Here is a 19,993-nt window from a genome sequence, read left to right as displayed (position 1 = left end):
ACGCAACTAAAAAAAACATTATATGAAAATAAAATGGGAGGGGTGCAGCACGAGGACTTCCCAAGAGGTCACCCATCGTAGTACTACTCTCGCCCAAGGACGCTTAACTGCGGAGTTCTGATGGGATCCGGTGCATTAGTGCTGGTATGATTGCACCCGTCAACTCTTGCACAATCTTTTCATATAAATGCTGCCTCTTATCGCACTTGCGCCTCGAATTTGAATACAAATTCGACCAAATATCGTTTCAAATTATTTATTTCGTAAAACGCAAATAACGAATGAGTTACACCACGTGGAGAAAACACAACTAAAAAAACATTCTATGAAATATAATGGGAGGGGTGCAACCCCAGGACTTCCTACGAGGTCACCCAACCTAGTACTACTCTCGCCCAAGCACGCTTCACTGCGGAGTTCTGATGGGATCCGGTGTATTAGTGCTGGTATGATCGCACCCGTCAATTCTTGCGAAATCTAGTCATATAAAGGCTGACGCTTATCGCACTTGTTCCGAGAATTTGAATGCAAATTCGACCAAATATCGTTTCAAATTATTTATTTCGCAAAACGAAAATAACGAAAGAGTTACGCCACGTGGAGAAAACGCAACTAAAAAAACATTATATGAAATAAATGGGAGGGTTCAACACGAGGACTTCCAAGAGGTCAGGTCACCCAACTTAGTACTACTCTCGCCCAAGCACGCTTAACTGCGGAGTTCTGACGGGATCCAGTGCATTAGTGCTGGTATGATCGCACCCGTCAACACTTGCGAAATCTAGTCATATAAAGACTAGCTCTTATCGCACTTGCGCCTCGAATTTGAATGCAAATTAGACCAAATATTGTTTCAAATTATTTATTTCGCAAAACGCAAATAACGAATGAGTTACACCACGTGGAGAAAACGCAACTAAAAAAACATTCTATGAAATAAAATGGGAGGGGTGCAACACGAGGACTTCCTAGGAGGCCACCCAACCTAGTACTACTCTTGCCCAAGCGCGCTTAACTGCGGAGTTCTGATGGGATCTGGTGCATTAGTGCTGGTATGATTGCACCCGTCAACTCTTGTGCAATCTTTTCCTATAAAGGCTGCCTCTTATCGCACTTGCGCCTCAAATTTGAATACAAATTCGACCAAATATCGTTTCAAATTTATTATTTCGCAAAACGCAAATAACGAATGAGTTACACCACGTGGAGAAAACACAACTAAAAAAACATTCTATGAAATAAAATGTGAGGGGTGCAACACCAGGACTTCCTAGAAGGTCACCCAACCTAGTACTACTCTCACCCAAGCACGCTTAACTGCGGATCTCTGATGGGATCCGGTGCATTAGTGCTGGTATGATTGCATCCGTCAACTCTTGCACAATCTTTTCATATAAATGCTTCCTCTTATCGCACTTGCGCCTCGAATTTGAATACAAATTCGACCAAATATCGTTTCAAATTATTTATTTCGTAAAACGTAAATAACGAATGAGTTACACCACGTGGAGAAAACACAACTAAAAAAACATTCCATGAAATATAATGGGAGGGGTGCAACACCAGGACTTCCCAGGAGGTCACCCAATCTAGTACTACTCTCGCCCAAGCACCCTTAACTGCAGAGTTCTGATGGGATCCGGTGTATTAGTGCTGGTATGATCGCACCCGTCAACTCTTGCGAAATCTAGTCATATAAAGGCTGACGCTTATCGCACTTGTGCCTAGAATTTGAATGTAAATTCGACCAAATATCGTTTCAAATTATTTATTTTGCAAAACGAAAATAACGAATGAGTTACACCACGTGGAGAAAACGCAACTAAAAAAACATTATATGAAATAAAATGGGAGGGGTTCAACACGAGGACTTCCCAAGAGGTCACCCAACCTACTACTACTTTCGCCCAAGCACGCTTAACTGTGGAGTTCTAATGGGATCCGGTGCATTAGTGCTGGTATGATCGCACCCGTCAACTCTTGCGACATCTAGTCATATAAAGGCTGACTCTTATCGCACTTGCACCTAGAATTTGAATGCAAATTCGACCAAATATTGTTTCAAATTATTTATTTAGCAAAACGCAAATAACGAATGAGTTAGACCACGTGGAGAAAACGCAACTAAAAAAAAACATTATATGAAATAAAATGGGAGGGTGCAAGACGAGGACTTCTTGTAGTTGTCGTTTACGTCCCACGAGGAAGCTTGCAACAAATCTATTTGAAGCGATTTAAAATTAAAGTAATGTAAAAAAAATGCAAAACAAAAGAGAAGAAAAAAATGGGGGGAGTTTATGTTTTACGATTGCTAAAAATAGTCTCAAGTAATAAAGAAACTTTGGCTCGAATTAAAACTGCTGAGGAGAAAATATCAAGAGAAGAATAATGCTTCGTTATTGACGCCTTAATCCACCAAGCAAGTCCTTTGTAACCTGAAAGTAAGCTAAGAAATCAAATTAGCAGCAAGGCTGAAAAATCACTTACGAAGCGACTTCATATCCCTAGTAAATTATTCAATTAGAGAACGTCCATGATTAAAATTTACCTTTAATTATCTTTATGTTGACTTGTTAAAGGTTTTTAGAGATTTAGAGACTTCGCCTGGCCTTAACCAAAGAAAATCCACCAGCGACTTCTAAGATTAAATCTGAAGTTGTCTTAATTAGCTACGGCCAATTAATTATCACTAATTCTAAGCTTAATTGAGAAATTCGATTCCTCAATTTGCACTTAAATGATTATAAGAAAATTTCTCAAATTAATTAGGTGATCACTCCAATTGAATTAGGAAAAAAGTTCTTTGGAAGATAAAATCAAACAATTCAAGAATGCCAAATTTGATTTTAGAACAAAATAAATTTGTAAATCACTTGTGCTCGGTTTCATAAGTGTCTAACTAAGCGTAAATAAACTAGCCACTCATAGCTAGTAAAATAGAACACGAATCCATTGAGAAGAACATGAATTACAAACAGATTCTTGGAAGGTAAAGTTCTTCAAGTCGTTCGATTTCCCTTCCCCAATTAGCCGAATTTACTAGCTGCTATTCTAGCTCCTTGATCGGATTTGCTGGTCCAATTTTAGAAAATTCTGCTTGCTTGAATCACGCCTTTCCTATGCTGCTGTATGCTTTTCTCTCTGTTTCTCCTCCTCGTTCCAGCTGCTGATCTTCTCTATTTATGTGATAATATCCTCCAATCAATTCAAAAAATTAAAATCAATCTTATCCCCCAGTATCCTAGCTGAAACCGTCACATGAAAACAGCTTCAGCCTAAAAGAATTCTATTTTATTTGAACTCTTCAAGGCTGATTAAATTTCCTTGAATCACTTGAGGTCGGCCACTGCTTGCAAGAAGGGAATTTAGGGAATTAAAATTAATTCCCTTGCTGATTTTTTTTGCCGCATATTCGGCCAGCTGTACATCCAATTTGGACCGAATTTCCTTCTTTGTTTAATTGTCAATTCAATTTCTTTAAAACCAACATCTGACCACCCTCTTCCAGTGACCTTATTTATGCAAATTACCTCCCAAATTGAGCTTATACAGACATCAACCTGCACATGAAATAAATTGTTGAATTGGAGTGCAATTAAATTATCACAGCATAGAATGTTTCTAATCAATTCAAGTTGAATTATAACTTAATTAACCGAAAATCAATCAATAATTTAAATAATTTAAGTGAATAAATTAAGCTCGAAATCGAACTTAACAAACTCCCCCATACTTAAATTATTGATCGTCCCTGAGCAATCAAGTCGACAAATAATCAAGAAGAATTTAAAAATATCAAGAATAATCAAGAGTTGTTGCATAGCCTATGCTTAGGATGAATTTTAAAATCAACAATTAAGATTTTGGTTTATTCAAGAGAGGAAAAATATAGAGGAAATTAATCATGCTTCTTTGATCAATTCTCACCGAAAAGAATAAAATTATTAACACTCTTCACTCATTGTGTTTAGGCTAGTACAATGCTCTCAAATTGAAATCGACCGTAATTAACCACCATAAGCTTGCTTGTCCATCTTACCTATAACATAACACATAAAATTCCATAAATATAATTGAGGCAACATAAAGGTTGTAATGAGGCCGAGGTAATGTGCAGTGGACGGGAGGAATTTATTTGGATGGTGGAGCTAATTTTTCTTAGGCTAGTAAAAATCATCCGGAAGTCATCAATTCTCTTATTATGTTTTTTTCTTCGAATTTAACAAGAAGATGATTAATTCAATCGGCTTTTCATTGTTTCCATATCCCTTGATTCAGCCGATTCGCCTCATTGTGAACACATAATGCTTCATTCATTAAATTCACTAGGAAGGTTGCAACTTGCTGCTTCTTTTTTTCACGAAAATCATCCTTTACTTTCCAGCTAAATGTCACCCCACATTGACCAGCATATGTCGAAATCAGGATGAACTTCCAGACTGAATTAACTAGCCTAAAAAGGTGAGTTGATTCGGCTTTGGCTTAATTTCTGGAGGTGTAGAAAAATAAGGAAATTAAGGCTTCAAATTGGCTAGCTAATGGAATAATGTCAAGGTCGGTTTTTTATGAGTAATCGTGGCTTAATTCCTATGGCCTCTTAAATCATATTAATGAAAATCAAATGTATTACTATCAAATGTATTACTAAAGCAAGTTCTAGAGTAATTGATAGCCGATAACAAAAAATCACACATGAATGAATAATAACCTCTCAAGTTGGCATGGATGTCCCAACTTACGCTCTAGGCTCAAATTCCTCACAAGGACCACATAATTGATCAATTAAACAGATTAATTAATTTAATAATTTTTTAAACAAATTAAATACGCACCAAAATCAATTAATTGAAAACAAAATTTAACCCAACCAATCGACATGCAACCACCCCAATCAACTTGAATTCATGAAATACATCTTCATTCTTTTAAATAGTCTCCTAAAGGAAATTCGACAAGACTTATTCATGAAAGTTGCAAGCATCAAATATGTTAGAAAATCAATGAATTGATTCTCCCCCATACTTAATGTTTGCATTGTCCCTAATGCAAAAGAAAAATTAAAAATTAAAATTAACTTAATGGAAAGAAATAATAATAATAAAGAAAACCTCCCTGAATATGTGGGTTACCTCCCACAAGCGCCTTTGTTTTAAGTTGGTGGCTCGACATCAAAATTTCTCATGGATCCTCAAGATTGATCTCCTCCAACCAAGCTGCTTGCTCTCCGTCATGAAAACTTTTCAACCTGTGACCATTCACTTTGAAAATTTTATTAGTTTGGAGGCTCCTAATTTCGATTGCCGCATGATGATGCACCTCGGTTATTATAAATGGGCCAAGCCACCTTGATTTTAACTTACCGGGAAACAGTTTAAGTTTAGAATTAAATGGCAATACCTTTTCCCCCACCTTGAACTCCTTACGAATCAGCTTTGGGTCACGAAATGCCTTCGACTTACCTTTGTAGATGACCGAATTGTCATATGCCTCTAGGCGCAGCTCTTCCAACTCCTGTAGCTTCAATTTGCGTTCTTTACCTGCCAAACTATAATCCAAGTTGCATTACTTAACAGCCCAGAATGATTTATGCTCAAGCTCAACGGGAAGATGACATGCCTTCCCAAAAACAACCCTGTAAGGTGACATCCCAATTGGCGTTTTGTAAGCCGTTTGAACAACCCACAATGCTTCATCTAACCTTTGACTCCAATCTTTCCTATTGGGCTGAATAATTTTATCTAAAATTCCCTTAATCTCTTTGTTACTACTCTCGGCTTGCCCATTGGTTTGAGGGTGATAAGCTGTTGACACCTTGTGGGTGACACCAAATTGTGCAAATAAGGTTCTCAAGGTTCTATTACAGAAATGTGTTCCCTTGTCATTAATTATAGCCCTGGGTACTCCATATCTATTTAAGATGTTAGTCTTAAGACATTTCACCACAGTTCTAGCATCATTGGCCCTAGTTGGGAATGCTTCTACCCATTTCGACAAGTAATCAACACAAACAAGAATGTATAGATAACCGAAAGAAGAAGGAAAATGTCCCATAAAATCAATACCCCATACATCAAATATATCACAAACATAAAAATTATGTAATGGCATTTGATTTCGGCTACTTAAATTGTCGGTTTCTTGACATGATGCACATGTTTTACAAAATGCATATGAATCTTTATGAATAGTTGGCCAAAATAACCCACACTCACGTATTTTATGAGCTGTTCGCTTAGGCCCAAAATGTCCTCCACCTTCTCGAGAATGACAAAAATTAAGCACCGAATCTATCTCTCTATCATCGACACAACGCCTAATTATTTGATCACTACAAAATCACCAAAGGTATGGCTCTTCCCATAAGTAAAATCAGGCTTGACTTCTAATTTTTTCTCTTAAATGTCTAGGTGCATTCGTAGGGAACTCTTTAGTCACTAAGTAGTTCACTATGTCGGCATACCATGGCAGAACACTAGACACACTATAAATTCGCTCACCGGGAAATAAATCACTCGGCTCATCCCTCAAAATTCCAGTCTCTAGCCTACTCAAATGATCGGCCACAAGATTCTCCTTACCTTTCTTATCTTTAATTTCCAAGTCAAATTCCTGCAAAAGCAAAATCCATCTTATTAATCGGGGCTTAGCTTCTTTTTTATGCAACAAATATTTAAGAGCACCATGGTCAGAAAATACAACAACTTTGACTCTTAACAAGTATGCTCTAAATTTTTCTAAGGTAAAAACTATGGCATAGAGCTCTTTCTCGGTCGTGGTATAATTGCATTGAGCTGGGTTCAATAGTTCGCTAGCATACCTGATAATATAAGACTCCTTACCATTTCTTTGTCCCAAAGCCGCACCAACAGCCTTATCACTGGCATCACATAAAATTTCAAAAGGTAATGCATAATTCAGCCCTTGTATGATAGGGGCTGTGATCAATTTCAATTTCAATTCATCAAAAGATTTTCTGCAATTCTCACTAAATTCAAATGCGACATCTTTACCGAGTAATGCACATAAAGGTGATGATATCTGCGAAAAATTCTTGATGAACCGACGGTAAAAACCTACATGACCCAAGAAGGATCGAATTCCTTTCACAGTACCTGGATAAGGTAGATTTTTAATTACCTCAACTTTGGCTTGGTCGACTTCTAAACCTTTAGCTGAGACGACATGCCCCAATACTACACCCTTTTCAACCATGAGATGACATTTCTCAAAATTCAATATCAGGTTAGTCTCAATGCAATGCCTAAGAACTAACACAAGATGATGCAAACATTGATCAAATGAATCACCGTAAACCGTAAAAGCATCCATGAACACCTCCATTAAATGTGAAATAAAATCTGAAAATATGCTCGTTATACCTTTTTGAAAAGTAGCTGGTGCGTTGCACAATCTGAAAGGCATTCTTTTGAAGGCGTAAGTTCCAAACAGGCAAGTGAAGGTGGTTTTCTCTTGACCCTCAGGTGCAATAGGTACCTGCAAATAACCTGAATAGCCATCTAAAAAACAAAAATGTGAGCGACCAGCTAACCTTTCTAACATTTGATCCATGAATGGGAGGGGGTAGTGGTCTTTTTTAGTGGCTTTGTTCAGTTTCTGATAGTCTATACAAACCCGCCAACCATTCTGCACTCTCGTAGGAATCTCTAAGCCCTCCTTGTTGGTAACTATTGTAGTTCCTCCCTTATTAGGTACAACATGAATTGGACTTACCCACTTTGAATCAGCTATAGGATAAATGATATTAGCTTCCAACCATTTCAAAATTTCAGTCTTAACTACCTCCATCATTGGTGGATTCAATCGGCGTTGGGGGTCTCTTTTGGGAACTGAATCTGGTTCCAAGGCTATCTTGTGGGTACACAAAGTCGTACTAAGTCCCTTAATGTCGGCTAGTGTCCAACCGAAGGCTTCTTTATGCTCCCTAAGAACTCTAAGCAACTTAGATTCTTACATCTCGGTTAAAGCATTCGACACTATCAATGGTAAAGTTTGATTTTCCCCCAACTAAATGTACTTCAAATTTTCGGGCAGCTCTTTTAAGTCCATTTTAGGTGGTGAAATCAATGAAGGGACTTATTTACCAGTTACCGTAAGAGTAGGGAGAATCGGCTTGAATCGTGTCAATTTGGGCGAGTTTAAAGCGCAAACTGAGTCAATTAAAGAATCAGAAATGATAAATTCCTGCTTGTCGATATCAAAAATGCTCTTAGCTAGAACGCTTTTCAACTCGTCTTCTTCCCCTAATTCATAAACATCTTGAACAAAATTGTCAATTACATCAAGAGTAAATATAGAGTTAATATCAGTGGGATATCTCATAGCATCAAATATATTAAATTTAATTATCTCACCATCAAATTCCATTGTTAAGTTCCCTTTATGCACATCAATTTTCGTTTTAGCTGTCTTAAGGAAGGGTCTACCTAAAAGTAAGGGTACATCAACTGAGTTATCACCAGTTCCCATATCTAAAACATAAAAATCAGCTGGAAAAACTAACTCATTCACTTCCACTAGAACATCTTCTAAAACGCCATCAGGATAGGCATTACTTCTATCTGCAAGTTGAATTATCAGTCCCGTGTCTTTTAATGCACCTAATTGAACTTTATCGTAGATACTCCTAGGCATGACATTTATAGAAGCTCCTAAATCGAGCATAGCTCTATCAAGTTTAAGGTCTCCTATCTTACAAGGTATCGAAAACATTCCAGGATCTTTACATTTAATAGGAAGCTTTTTTTGAAATACCGCAGGTACATTTTCGCCTAGACTAATCCTATCATTTCCAATTAATTTCCTTTTAGATGTTCATAATTCTTTTAAAAACTTAGCATATCTAGCTACTTGTTTAATTGCATCAATCAATGGGATATTAACTTGTACCTTACGGAAAGTCTCTAGAATTTCATTATTGACGTCGTCTGACTTTTCCTTCCTCAAACGCTGTGGAAACGGCGCCTTTGGCACATAAGACCGAGGTTGGTTATTAGCATCTTGACTTGCTTGAGCTCGAAGTGCGGGAACCCTTGTTTCCAGCTCAAAATTTGCTGTATCGCGCAAAGTAGTGGACTGTTCTGAACGTGATTTCCCTGCTTCCTTTGGAGCTGCTTGCGACGGTTGTAAATCAGCCTTTGGCAAGGCTAAATTTTCCTATTCAATATCACTAAATCGGACCTTTCTTACCTCAGTTTCGTCTACCTCATCGCTATTTTGGGCCTTCTTTAGTGACGATCTCAACTCCTTCCCACTTCGCAAAGTTATGCACTGACATTATCCCTCGGATTTGCCACAGGCTGTGATGGTAACCGGTTATTTACCTGTGCTTGTAAGTTCCCAAGATTAACGTCGGTCGACGAGGCTTTGGTTTGCAACTGCTTCACTGCCAATTCCAAAGACTGAAATCTTCTATCGGTTTCCTTCTTCTGATCAGCCATCATTTTCATCATTTGTTCAAGCATGGTATGGGTTTGGTTTCAGCACTAAGGTTTTGATGGTTGGGTTGTTGCTGTGACGAATTATATGGCCGGGAATTTTGCTGCTCAAATCCCGGAGGTGTGGCACGGTTTTGGTATCTGAGATTGGGGTGGTCTCTCCATCCCTCATTATAGGTAGCTGAATATGGATCATACCTTCTCTGATTTGGAAAGACGGCGTTAGCTTCCCCTTCCTGTAATGTTGGACACATATCTGTGGTATGTCCTTCCAAACAACAAATGCCACATAGTGAAGCTTTTGCATTACCTCCAGTCATCAATTTACTTACCATAGCCGTTAAGTTAGCTAACTGAGCCTCCATCATACTCGACTGGCCCTCATCCATTCGTTTACCCAAACCAGACCTCCTGAGACCGAATTGCTGTGTATTCTGCGCCATATTAGCAATCAAATTTTGGGCTTGCTCCAGAGTTTTATCAACCAATGCACCTCCACTCGCTGCATCAATCATTCCTCGATCTTGTGGCATCAACCCCTCATAAAAATATTGTACTAAAAGCTGTTCACTAATCTGGTGCTGTGGACAACTCGCACATAGCCGTTTAAATCTTTCCCAGTACTCGTATAATGACTCACCTACCAGTTGCTTAATTCCACAAATTTCTATCCTGATTGACCCTATTCTCGATGCCGGAAAGAACTTCTCAAGAAAAGCTTTGTGCAACCCTGTCCACGTCGTAAATGAACCTGGCAGCATATAATATAACCAGTCCTTCGCCAAACCTTGTAACGAGAAAGGAAAAGCTCGGAGCTTGATTTGTTCCTCTTCAATGCCATCTGGCTGCATAGTCGAACAAGTTATTATAAATTCATTAACATGACAGTAAGGGTCCTCACCTGGTAGTCCATTGAATTTTGGCAACAAGTTTAGGTATCCCGAATTAAACTTTAATGGCCTATCAAGGGCAGGATAAGTGATAGATGGTGGTTGTGCAGCCAAGTTAGGAGCGGCCAATTGCTTCAAGGTCTGGTTGGCCATGTTGATATCCTCTGAAATGTTAGGCTCAACGTGGGGGTTGGAATGTTCAGCTTGTTGGCCGGTGGTGTTAACAGGAAACTCCGATGTTCGTCGTCCACTCCTTAATAACATATACTAAAGGGTCTAATCTACCTGCAAAGAAAAAAACAATAAAACAAAATAAGTTCTGAAAATCAAATAGATTTGACTACGTCGCTTCTCCGGTAACAGCGCCAAAATTTGGTAGCTGTCGTTTACGTCTGCCAAATTAAACCCATATACTTAACCTACATTAACTTGTAATATAGGGTAAATAGGGAATCGTCCCACGAGGAAGCTTGCAACAAATCTATTCGAAGCGATTTAAAATTAAAGTAATGTAAAAAAAATGCGAAACAAAAGAAAGGAAAAAAATGGGGGGAGATTATGTTTTACGATTGCTAAAAATAGTCTCAAGTAATAAATAAACTTTGGCTCTAATTAAAACTGCTGAGGAGAAAATATCAAGAGAATAATAATGCTTATTTATTGACGCCTTAATCCACCAAGCACAAGTCCTTTGTAACCTGAAATTAAGCTAAGAAATCAAATTAGCAGCAAGGCTGAAAAATCACTTACGAAGTGACTTCCTATCCCTAGTAAATTATTCAATTAGAAAATGTCCATGATTGAAATTTACCTTTAATTATCTTTATGTTGACTTGTTAAAGGTTTTTAGAGATTTAGAGACTTCGCCTGGCCTTAACCAAAGAAAATCCACCAGCGACTTCTAAGATTAAATCTGAAGTTGTCTTAATTAGCTACGGCCAATTAATTATCACTAATTCTAAGCTTAATTGAGAAATTCGATTCCTCAATTTGCACTTAAATGATTATAAGAAAATTTCTCAAATTAATTAGGTGATCACTCCAATTGAATTAGGAAAAAAAGTTCTTTGGAAGATAAAATCAAACAATTCAAGAATGCCAAATTTGATTTTAGAACAAAATAAATTTGTAAATCACTTGTGCTCGGTTTCATAAGTGTCTAACTAAGCGTAAATAAACTAGCCACTCATAGCTAGTAAAACAGAACACGAATCCATTGAGAAGAACATGAATTACAAACAGATTCTTGGAAGGTAAAGTTCTTCAAGTCGTTCGATTTCCCTTCCCCAATTAGCCGAATTTACTAGCTGCTATTCTAGCTCCTTGATCGGATTTGCTGGTCCAATTTTAGAAAATTCTGCTTGCTTGAATCACGCCTTTCCTATGCTGCTGTATGCTTTTCTCTCTGTTTCTCCTCCTCGTTCCAGCTGCTGATCTTCTCTATTTATGTGATAATATCCTCCAATCAATTCAAAAAATTAAAATCAATCTTATCCCCCAGTATCCTAGCTGAAACCGTCACATGAAAACAGCTTCAGCCTAAAAGAATTCTATTTTATTTGAACTCTTCAAGGCTGATTAAATTTCCTTGAATCACTTGAGGTCGGCCACTGATTGCAAGAAGGGAATTTAGGGAATTAAAATTAATTCCCTTGCTGATTTTTTTTGCCGCATATTCGGCCAGCTGTACATCCAATTTGGACCGAATTTCCTTCTTTGTTTAATTGTCAATTCAATTTCTTTAAAACCAACATCTGACCACCCTCTTCCAGTGACCTTATTTATGCAAATTACCTCCCAAATTGAGCTTATACAGACATCAACCTGCACATGAAATAAATTGTTGAATTGGAGTGCAATTAAATTATCACAGCATAGAATGTTTCTAATCAATTCAAGTTGAATTATAACTTAATTAACCGAAAATCAATCAACAATTTAAATAATTTAAGTGAATAAATTAAGCTCGAAATCGAACTTAACAAACTCCCCCATACTTAAATTATTGATCGTCCCTGAGCAATCAAGTCGACAAATAATCAAGAAGAATTTAAAAATATCAAGAATAATCAAGAGTTGTTGCATAGCCTATGCTTAGGATGAATTTTAAAATCAACAATTAAGATTTTGGTTTATTCAAGAGAGGAAAAATATAGAGGAAATTAATCATGCTTCTTTGATCAATTCTCACCGAAAAGAATAAAATTATTAACACTCTTCACTCATTGTGTTTAGGCTAGTACAATGCTCTCAAATTGAAATCGACCGTAATTAACCACCATAAGCTTGCTTGTCCATCTTACCTATAACATAACACATAAAATTCCATAAATATAATTGAGGCAACATAAAGGTTGTAATGAGGCCGAGGTAATGTGCAGTGGACGGGAGGAATTTATTTGGATGGTGGAGCTAATTTTTCTTAGGCTAGTAAAAATCATCCGGAAGTCATCAATTCTCTTATTATGTTTTTTTCTTCGAATTTAACAAGAAGATGATTAATTCAATCGGCTTTTCATTGTTTCCATATCCCTTGATTCAGCCGATTCGCCTCATTGTGAACACATAATGCTTCATTCATTAAATTCACTAGGAAGGTTGCAACTTGCTGCTTCTTTTTTTCACGAAAATCATCCTTTACTTTCCAGCTAAATGTCACCCCACATTGACCAGCATATGTCGAAATCAGGATGAACTTCCAGACTGAATTAACTAGCCTAAAAAGGTGAGTTGATTCGGCTTTGGCTTAATTTCTGGAGGTGTAGAAAAAATAAGGAAATTAAGGCTTCAAATTGGCTAGCTAATGGAATAATGTCAAGGTCGGTTTTTTTATGAGTAATCGTGGCTTAATTCCTATGGCCTCTTAAATCATATTAATGAAAATCAAATGTATTACTATCAAATGTATTACTAAAGCAAGTTCTAGAGTAATTGATAGCCGATAACAAAAAATCACACATGAATGAATAATAACCTCTCAAGTTGGCATGGATGTCCCAACTTACGCTCTAGGCTCAAATTCCTCACAAGGACCACATAATTGATCAATTAAACAGATTAATTAATTTAATAATTTTTTTAAACAAATTAAATACGCACCAAAATCAATTAATTGAAAACAAAATTTAACCCAACCAATCGACATGCAACCACCCCAATCAACTTGAATTCATGAAATACATCTTCATTCTTTTAAATAGTCTCCTAAAGGAAATTCGACAAGACTTATTCATGAAAGTTGCAAGCATCAAATATGTTAGAAAATCAATGAATTGATTCTCCCCCATACTTAATGTTTGCATTGTCCCTAATGCAAAAGAAAAATTAAAAATTAAAATTAACTTAATGGAAAGAAATAATAATAATAAAGAAAACCTCCCTGAATATGTGGGTTGCCTCCCACAAGCGCCTTTGTTTTAAGTTGGTGGCTCGACATCAAAATTTCTCATGGATCCTCAAGATTGATCTCCTCCAACCAAGCTGCTTGCTCTCCGTCATGAAAACTTTTCAACCTGTGACCATTCACTTTGAAAATTTTATTAGTTTGGAGGCTCCTAATTTCGATTGCCGCATGATGATGCACCTCGGTTATTATAAATGGGCCAAGCCACCTTGATTTTAACTTACCGGGAAACAGTTTAAGTTTAGAATTAAATGGCAATACCTTTTCCCCCACCTTGAACTCCTTACGAATCAGCTTTGGGTCACGAAATGCCTTCGACTTACCTTTGTAGATGACCGAATTGTCATATGCCTCTAGGCGCAGCTCTTCCAACTCCTGTAGCTTCAATTTGCGTTCTTTACCTGCCAAAATATAATCCAAGTTGCATTACTTAACAGCCCAGAATGATTTATGCTCAAGCTCAACGGGAAGATGACATGCCTTCCCAAAAACAACCCTGTAAGGTGACATCCCAATTGGCGTTTTGTAAGCCGTTTGAACAACCCACAATGCTTCATCTAACCTTTGACTCCAATCTTTCCTATTGGGCTGAATAATTTTATCTAAAATTCCCTTAATCTCTTTGTTACTACTCTCGGCTTGCCCATTGGTTTGAGGGTGATAAGCTGTTGACACCTTGTGGGTGACACCAAATTGTGCAAATAAGGTTCTCAAGGTTCTATTACAGAAATGTGTTCCCTTGTCATTAATTATAGCCCTGGGTACTCCATATCTATTTAAGATGTTAGTCTTAAGACATTTCACCACAGTTCTAGCATCATTGGCCCTAGTTGGGAATGCTTCTACCCATTTCGACAAGTAATCAACACAAACAAGAATGTATAGATAACCGAAAGAAGAAGGAAAATGTCCCATAAAATCAATACCCCATACATCAAATATATCACAAACATAAAAATTATGTAATGGCATTTGATTTCGGCTACTTAAATTGTCGGTTTCTTGACATGATGCACATGTTTTACAAAATGCATATGAATCTTTATGAATAGTTGGCCAAAATAACCCACACTCAAGTATTTTATGAGCTGTTCGCTTAGGCCCAAAATGTCCTCCACCTTCTCGAGAATGACAAAAATTAAGCACCGAATCTATCTCTCTATCATCGACACAACGCCTAATTATTTGATCACTACAAAATCACCAAAGGTATGGCTCTTCCCATAAGTAAAATCAGGCTTGACTTCTAATTTTTTCTCTTAAATGTCTAGGTGCATTCGTAGGGAACTCTTTAGTCACTAAGTAGTTCACTATGTCGGCATACCATGGCAGAACACTAGACACACTATAAATTCGCTCACCGGGAAATAAATCACTCGGCTCATCCCTCAAAATTCCAGTCTCTAGCCTACTCAAATGATCGGCCACAAGATTCTCCTTACCTTTCTTATCTTTAATTTCCAAGTCAAATTCCTGCAAAAGCAAAATCCATCTTATTAATCGGGGCTTAGCTTCTTTTTTATGCAACAAATATTTAAGAGCACCATGGTCAGAAAATAAAACAACTTTGACTCTTAACAAGTATGCTCTAAATTTTTCTAAGGTAAAAACTATGGCATAGAGCTCTTTCTCGGTCGTGGTATAATTGCATTGAGCTGGGTTCAATAGTTCGCTAGCATACCTGATAATATAAGACTCCTTACCATTTCTTTGTCCCAAAGCCGCACCAACAGCCTTATCACTGGCATCACATAAAATTTCAAAAGGTAATGCATAATTCAGCCCTTGTATGATAGGGGCTGTGATCAATTTCAATTTCAATTCATCAAAAGATTTTCTGCAATTCTCACTAAATTCAAATGCGACATCTTTACCGAGTAATGCACATAAAGGTGATGATATCTGCGAAAAATTCTTGATGAACCGACGGTAAAAACCTACATGACCCAAGAAGGATCGAATTCCTTTCACAGTACCTGGATAAGGTAGATTTTTAATTACCTCAACTTTGGCTTGGTCGACTTCTAAACCTTTAGCTGAGACGACATGCCCCAATACTACACCCTTTTCAACCATGAGATGACATTTCTCAAAATTCAATATCAGGTTAGTCTCAATGCAATGCCTAAGAACTAACACAAGATGATGCAAACATTGATCAAATGAATCACCGTAAACCGTAAAAGCATCCATGAACACCTCCATTAAATGTGAAATAAAATCTGAAAATATGCTCGTTATACCTTTTTGAAAAGTAGCTGGTGCGTTGCACAATCTGAAAGGCATTCTTTTGAAGGCGTAAGTTCCAAACAGGCAAGTGAAGGTGGTTTTCTCTTGACCCTCAGGTGCAATAGGTACCTGCAAATAACCTGAATAGCCATCTAAAAAACAAAAATGTGAGCGACCAGCTAACCTTTCTAACATTTGATCCATGAATGGGAGGGGGTAGTGGTCTTTTTTAGTGGCTTTGTTCAGTTTCTGATAGTCTATACAAACCCGCCAACCATTCTGCACTCTCGTAGGAATCTCTAAGCCCTCCTTGTTGGTAACTATTGTAGTTCCTCCCTTATTAGGTACAACATGAATTGGACTTACCCACTTTGAATCAGCTATAGGATAAATGATATTAGCTTCCAACCATTTCAAAATTTCAGTCTTAACTACCTCCATCATTGGTGGATTCAATCGGCGTTGGGGGTCTCTTTTGGGAACTGAATCTGGTTCCAAGGCTATCTTGTGGGTACACAAAGTCGTACTAAGTCCCTTAATGTCGGCTAGTGTCCAACCGAAGGCTTCTTTATGCTCCCTAAGAACTCTAAGCAACTTAGATTCTTACATCTCGGTTAAAGCATTCGACACTATCAATGGTAAAGTTTGATTTTCCCCCAACTAAATGTACTTCAAATTTTCGGGCAGCTCTTTTAAGTCCATTTTAGGTGGTGAAATCAATGAAGGGACTTATTTACCAGTTACCGTAAGAGTAGGGAGAATCGGCTTGAATCGTGTCAATTTGGGTGAGTTTAAAGCGCAAACTGAGTCAATTAAAGAATCAGAAATGATAAATTCCTGCTTGTCGATATCAAAAATGCTCTTAGCTAGAACGCTTTTCAACTCGTCTTCTTCCCCTAATTCATAAACATCTTGAACAAAATTGTCAATTACATCAAGAGTAAATATAGAGTTAATATCAGTGGGATATCTCATAGCATCAAATATATTAAATTTAATTATCTCACCATCAAATTCCATTGTTAAGTTCCCTTTATGCACATCAATTTTCGTTTTAGCTGTCTTAAGGAAGGGTCTACCTAAAAGTAAGGGTACATCAACTGAGTTATCACCAGTTCCCATATCTAAAACATAAAAATCAGCTGGAAAAACTAACTCATTCACTTCCACTAGAACATCTTCTAAAACGCCATCAGGATAGGCATTACTTCTATCTGCAAGTTGAATTATCAGTCCCGTGTCTTTTAATGCACCTAATTGAACTTTATCGTAGATACTCCTAGGCATGACATTTATAGAAGCTCCTAAATCGAGCATAGCTCTATCAAGTTTAAGGTCTCCTATCTTACAAGGTATCGAAAACATTCCAGGATCTTTACATTTAATAGGAAGCTTTTTTTGAAATACCGCAGGTACATTTTCGCCTAGACTAATCCTATCATTTCCAATTAATTTCCTTTTAGATGTTCATAATTCTTTTAAAAACTTAGCATATCTAGCTACTTGTTTAATTGCATCAATCAATGGGATATTAACTTGTACCTTACGGAAAGTCTCTAGAATTTCATTATTGACGTCGTCTGACTTTTCCTTCCTCAAACGCTGTGGAAACGGCGCCTTTGGCACATAAGACCGAGGTTGGTTATTAGCATCTTGACTTGCTTGAGCTCGAAGTGCGGGAACCCTTGTTTCCAGCTCAAAATTTGCTGTATCGCGCAAAGTAGTGGACTGTTCTGAACGTGATTTCCCTGCTTCCTTTGGAGCTGCTTGCGACGGTTGTAAATCAGCCTTTGGCAAGGCTAAATTTTCCTATTCAATATCACTAAATCGGACCTTTCTTACCTCAGTTTCGTCTACCTCATCGCTATTTTGGGCCTTCTTTAGTGACGATCTCAACTCCTTCCCACTTCGCAAAGTTATAGCACTGACATTATCCCTCGGATTTGCCACAGGCTGTGATGGTAACCGGTTATTTACCTGTGCTTGTAAGTTCCCAAGATTAACGTCGGTCGACGAGGCTTTGGTTTGCAACTGCTTCACTGCCAATTCCAAAGACTGAAATCTTCTATCGGTTTCCTTCTTCTGATCAGCCATCATTTTCATCATTTGTTCAAGCATGGTATGGGTTTGGTTTCAGCACTAAGGTTTTGATGGTTGGGTTGTTGCTGTGACGAATTATATGGCCGGGAATTTTGCTGCTCAAATCCCGGAGGTGTGGCACGGTTTTGGTATCTGAGATTGGGGTGGTCTCTCCATCCCTCATTATAGGTAGCTGAATATGGATCATACCTTCTCTGATTTGGAAAGACGGCGTTAGCTTCCCCTTCCTGTAATGTTGGACACATATCTGTGGTATGTCCTTCCAAACAACAAATGCCACATAGTGAAGCTTTTGCATTACCTCCAGTCATCAATTTACTTACCATAGCCGTTAAGTTAGCTAACTGAGCCTCCATCATACTCGACTGGCCCTCATCCATTCGTTTACCAAACCAGACCTCCTGAGACCGAATTGCTGTGTATTCTGCGCCATATTAGCAATCAAATTTTGGGCTTGCTCCGGAGTTTTATCAACCAATGCACCTCCACTCGCTGCATCAATCATTCCTCGATCTTGTGGCATCAACCCCTCATAAAAATATTGTACTAAAAGCTGTTCACTAATCTGGTGCTGTGGACAACTCGCACATAGCCGTTTAAATCTTTCCCAGTACTCGTATAATGACTCACCTACCAGTTGCTTAATTCCACAAATTTCTATCCTGATTGACCCTATTCTCGATGCCGGAAAGAACTTCTCAAGAAAAGCTTTGTGCAACCCTGTCCACGTCGTAAATGAACCTGGCAGCATATAATATAACCAGTCCTTCGCCAAACCTTGTAACGAGAAAGGAAAAGCTCGGAGCTTGATTTGTTCCTCTTCAATGCCATCTGGCTGCATAGTCGAACAAGTTATTATAAATTCATTAACATGACGGTAAGGGTCCTCACCTGGTAGTCCATTGAATTTTGGCAACAAGTTTAGGTATCCCGAATTAAACTTTAATGGCCTATCAAGGGCAGGATAAGTGATAGATGGTGGTTGTGCAGCCAAGTTAGGAGCGGCCAATTGCTTCAAGGTCTGGTTGGCCATGTTGATATCCTCTGAAATGTTAGGCTCAACGTGGGGGTTGGAATGTTCAGCTTGTTGGCCGGTGGTGTTAACAGGAAACTCCGATGTTCGTCGTCCACTCCTTAATAACATATACTAAAGGGTCTAATCTACCTGCAAAGAAAAAAACAATAAAACAAAATAAGTTCTGAAAATCAAATAGATTTGACTACGTCGCTTCTCCGGTAACAGCGCCAAAATTTGGTAGCTGTCGTTTACGTCTGCCAAATTAAACCCATATACTTAACCTACATTAACTTGTAATATAGGGTAAATAGGGAATCGTCCCACGAGGAAGCTTGCAACAAATCTATTCGAAGCGATTTAAAATTAAAGTAATGTAAAAAAAATGCGAAACAAAAGAAAGGAAAAAAATGGGGGGAGATTATGTTTTACGATTGCTAAAAATAGTCTCAAGTAATAAATAAACTTTGGCTCTAATTAAAACTGCTGAGGAGAAAATATCAAGAGAATAATAATGCTTATTTATTGACGCCTTAATCCACCAAGCACAAGTCCTTTGTAACCTGAAATTAAGCTAAGAAATCAAATTAGCAGCAAGGCTGAAAAATCACTTACGAAGTGACTTCCTATCCCTAGTAAATTATTCAATTAGAAAATGTCCATGATTGAAATTTACCTTTAATTATCTTTATGTTGACTTGTTAAAGGTTTTTAGAGATTTAGAGACTTCGCCTGGCCTTAACCAAAGAAAATCCACCAGCGACTTCTAAGATTAAATCTGAAGTTGTCTTAATTAGCTATGGCCAATTAATTATCACTAATTCTAAGCTTAATTGAGAAATTCGATTCCTCAATTTGCACTTAAATGATTATAAGAAAATTTCCCAAATTAATTAGGTGA

The 19,993-nt window shown here is 37.7% G+C and overlaps 6 non-coding genes and 1 pseudogene across 6 annotated transcripts; all 7 read right to left on the bottom strand.

The window, feature by feature from the left end:
- Positions 1 to 39: 39 nt before the first annotated feature.
- On the bottom strand, positions 40 to 158 carry LOC121221650 (5S ribosomal RNA). The gene has a single exon (XR_005919037.1). It is a non-coding gene; the product is annotated as a 5S ribosomal RNA (ribosomal RNA).
- Positions 159 to 341: 183 nt separating this feature from the next.
- LOC121221927 (5S ribosomal RNA) lies at positions 342 to 460 on the bottom strand. The gene has a single exon (XR_005919146.1). It is a non-coding gene; the product is annotated as a 5S ribosomal RNA (ribosomal RNA).
- A 181-nt stretch (positions 461 to 641) lies between these two features.
- Positions 642 to 764, bottom strand: LOC121221753 (uncharacterized; annotated as a pseudogene).
- Positions 765 to 947: 183 nt separating this feature from the next.
- LOC121221372 (5S ribosomal RNA) lies at positions 948 to 1,066 on the bottom strand. Its single transcript, XR_005918763.1, has one exon. It is a non-coding gene; the product is annotated as a 5S ribosomal RNA (ribosomal RNA).
- Positions 1,067 to 1,249: 183 nt separating this feature from the next.
- On the bottom strand, positions 1,250 to 1,368 carry LOC121221641 (5S ribosomal RNA). Its single transcript, XR_005919028.1, has one exon. It is a non-coding gene; the product is annotated as a 5S ribosomal RNA (ribosomal RNA).
- Positions 1,369 to 1,551: 183 nt separating this feature from the next.
- LOC121221739 (5S ribosomal RNA) lies at positions 1,552 to 1,670 on the bottom strand. Its single transcript, XR_005919126.1, has one exon. It is a non-coding gene; the product is annotated as a 5S ribosomal RNA (ribosomal RNA).
- Positions 1,671 to 1,853: 183 nt separating this feature from the next.
- LOC121221560 (5S ribosomal RNA) lies at positions 1,854 to 1,972 on the bottom strand. The gene has a single exon (XR_005918950.1). It is a non-coding gene; the product is annotated as a 5S ribosomal RNA (ribosomal RNA).
- Positions 1,973 to 19,993: the final 18,021 nt, after the last annotated feature.

Source organism: Gossypium hirsutum, chromosome D09 (genome assembly GCF_007990345.1).
Source record: "Gossypium hirsutum isolate 1008001.06 chromosome D09, Gossypium_hirsutum_v2.1, whole genome shotgun sequence".
NCBI lineage: Eukaryota > Viridiplantae > Streptophyta > Magnoliopsida > Malvales > Malvaceae > Gossypium > Gossypium hirsutum.
This window is presented reverse-complemented; position numbering and strand designations above follow the sequence as displayed.